Genomic DNA, 3,608 nt, shown 5'->3' on the forward strand with positions numbered 1-3,608 from the left:
CTCCATGACTGAGGTTTTATTTTATTTTTTTCAGTGTTCTGCAGAGCATCAAGTCACTTCCTTAAGAAAGACAACTAAAAAGAAGAAAGACAACTAAGTTGCATAATTTCTGCAAATTTGCATACAAGAGAGCACAAATTTGCTTACCAAATAGTTAGTGAAAAAATGTTTTCCAGTTCCTTTTGTACCGGAATATCTATTTTCATTTTCTTGAAGCAAGCCTGATTTTGATGGGATTTTTTTGTTGTTGTTGCAGAAAATGTGTTTTCGTTTTATGTGGATGGTATTGTTTCCCTATACTAGAATATTTGTAGCATTTCACTGGGATGTGTTTTAATACAGATTTCTTTTCATATTTTGCTCAGTTCTCAGTAGAGCAGTAGTTTAACAGAAAGAAACAAAAAATCAACTGAATCCACACAATGGAATACACTATATAGAATTTCTCAAACAATTTCTTTCACAATCCGAAATTTCTCTACCCCTCTCTCTTTGATGAAACTGGCATGACAAATATTCGACCCTGAATCACTCTCCCATATAGCATGCAGGTCCCATCAATCCTATGTCTGTACTTCAAGCTATGTTTGATTCTTGGGGGCCTACAACTTCATCAGACTTACTACACTCTGTCTACAGTATCATCAAGAAAATGGCTGTTACAGTAGCAGTGATCAGATTTAGCTGGTTTTTCTTCATTTCCATCTCTCTCATTAACCTGCACATGTTCAATACCTGGTACATAGTATATAAAATATAGATATTTGCATTGGAGAATCAAGTGATTCTGAGATACTTGTCAGTATCATATTATTAACCAATATTTTTAAATAAAACTATTTATCATTTAATTGTTTTCACACCTCCTCTTTTGGAAACTGTTTACATTGAGGAAGCTCTTAACCCTGAGGCAGGTCAAATACTGTATCTTAGGGATAAATCCAACTTTTTAAGATTATACAAGAATGTTTGCTGACTAACCTAAGCCAATCAGATCCCATGTCACTGACCTTGGAACCAAGAAATTGAAAAGAAACTAGCTCAGCTCTATGATAATATAATAACAACTAAGATCCTTCTAGACAGTTCGCTAAGTGAACACCAGTCAGAATTGACTCAAGGACTGAAGGTTGCGTTTGGTTGGTTTTACGTGAACAGAGAGTATGCCATGGATTGGAATCTATCCTTGATGAGGTATGAGGGAAGGACTTGAAAGACTTCATGGGGGTAGTGGAATGAAAAGAGAGTGAAAATTCCCCAGGAGCATTTTGAAACCCCCTTGTACTCATTCATTCCTGAGTTCTTTTGTAGAACTGTGTATAAATTGTCCCCCAGCCACTCACTGTGAGCTGACAGACACATTATTGAAATAATTCTAATCTTCAATTAAAGTAGCTAGGAAGAATTATTTTCGGGGCACTAGGTAACACTTCCGGGATTGTAGGGACCAAAGATCGCCTCTGTCTAGTGTGGGAGACTCTGCCATCTTGACCAAGCTGCAAGACCATGACTTGCCAGGAGGCCAGCGGCCTCGGCCTTGACAACGTCTCCAACATCTAAATCCGGGGCGTCCCTTGGGGGCTGCGCATGCGCATTGTACACATCATGCTCCCTCGGGCCCAGCTCAGGCTCCAGAAGCAGGGACCGGACTGTGACGTCTCTATTTGGATGTGTTCGCTACTACTCCTCTGGATCCCCGGTGGCTTGATGCCATGCTCCCTTACCTAGGCCACTACTACGGGAACTCACCCTCCCGGACACTGGCCAATGGCTGGGAGAGTGAGGCGGTCATGAAACATGCTTGCCAATGAGCAAGTAGCATCTCTGATTGGGGATAATCCTCGTAGATTATTTTCTCTCATCACAGAAAAAGCACTTGATCTCCTCTCAGACTGCACACAAATGTGTCGAATTCTGCTATTCGCTGGAAGTGGAGGGCTTTTCATTCAATGTCCTGCCAGCGCAGACGAGTGGCATCATCGGTCTAAAGGACCTAGAGGTTGCTATGCTGCCAGATGCCAATCTGCCCTTAGTCATGACCGTGAGCCATGAGATTGGAGTGAAGAAGCCCATTGTGGAAACAGGACGGAGGTGCAGTTCCAGAATGGTCTGTTCAGGCCATTGAGAAGATTCCCTCTTGATGCCAATGACATGAAAATGGATCTCATGAGCATCGGTAGTCACCAGATTTATGGTCCAATATCAATTGATGTCATCTACATTATCTCTCAGCCTGTGTTTGCCTGGAGGCCCTGCAGAGTGGAGGGGGGCAAGAACAGGGTCTGTGGTCTGGGGCAGTGCCCACACCCTTGGTGGTGGGGCCGGGAGCTGTATGTTAGGTAGCACAGCAAGAGATGAGTGGCTGACAGAAGATAATGAAGAGCCTTTCCAGTGCTGTGATGACTGGGGCCCTATGCACCATTACCCAGGCAGTATCAACCTCTTCTTTGCACACGTGGAAGGGGAATGGCTGCTGATGGCACTCAAGGCTGTTGCCTTATCTTCAGCGAGTGCTTGGACCTCTTCCCCGGAGCCCTCCTAAGACCGATTGGCACTGATGAGGACATAGCTCATTCTTCCATCAGGTGTGTCCTTGGCCACTTCGGTACAGAGGAAGAGCTGGGCTACACAGTGGAGCCGTGCATCCAGCATGTCAAGAGTCTGAGGAGAGAAATGAGCTCTCTCTTGGAGATAGTACAGGATGACCTTGACCTCAAGAACATCAAGTGTACTCAGCATAGACTATCTGCATGTTGTGAGGGCCTGGTCTCTCCTGCTTCACTAAACCATGAACACCAGACACCTTGGTACACCCAGAGGGTGTTCATTGTTCAAACCAGAATTGCTATAGGCCAGTGAACTTCAGCATGAGCCCACCTCCAAGACAGAAACACAAGAAAACGCTCTTTCCCCAGCCTCGGCTCCGTTAGTGAGAAGCGTTCCTATTTCTCTCCTGGAGTCTTCCTCTAGTCTTCTAATGGATGTGCATCATCAACATGATGCAGTAGGGACATTCTGTATGATACTGCTGCTGGACATGTTTGCATCCTAGATGGGGACTTGTGACCCCATTGCTCTGCATGGACACTTGAGTTGTTACTTTTTACTACTCGGCTGGACTGGGTCTCTCAAGAACACACAAAATCAACTGAGTTTTACCTGTTTTGTGTTCCAAAGACCACCTCTTCATATTGGTTTTAGACCAAACAGCGAGTTGCTTAGGAGCCTTGTGTCCTTCCTATTCTCATCCTCTTGCTTTTTACCTAACAGAGAAAGGAACATCGATAGATGGAACCCATTGTTAAAATAATTTGTTTCTTTCCTTAGAATTTGTTGATTTACATATTAGAAAAATTAATTCACCTTCTATTTGCAAAAAAAAAAAAAAAAAAGGAACCAAAGCACCCAGCTCCTAACAAAAGCTTAGCAGTTCAAACCCACCCAGTGACTGGATGGGAGAAAAAGCTGGTGGTGTGTAGCTATAAAGTCTATCCATTATTGTCATTGAGTGTATTCCAATTCATAGAGCCCCTATAGGGCAAGGTAACACTGTTCTAAAGGGGCCGTTGTATTGTTATTAGTTGCATTCAAGTCAGTGCTGACTCAAG

General features: G+C 43.5%; 1 pseudogene; it reads left to right on the plus strand.

The window, feature by feature from the left end:
* Positions 1–1,658: 1,658 nt before the first annotated feature.
* On the plus strand, positions 1,659–2,859 carry LOC142445984 (cysteine desulfurase pseudogene; annotated as a pseudogene).
* Positions 2,860–3,608: the final 749 nt, after the last annotated feature.

Source organism: Tenrec ecaudatus, chromosome 4, assembly GCF_050624435.1.
Source record: "Tenrec ecaudatus isolate mTenEca1 chromosome 4, mTenEca1.hap1, whole genome shotgun sequence".
NCBI classification, from domain to species: Eukaryota; Metazoa; Chordata; class Mammalia; order Afrosoricida; family Tenrecidae; genus Tenrec; species Tenrec ecaudatus.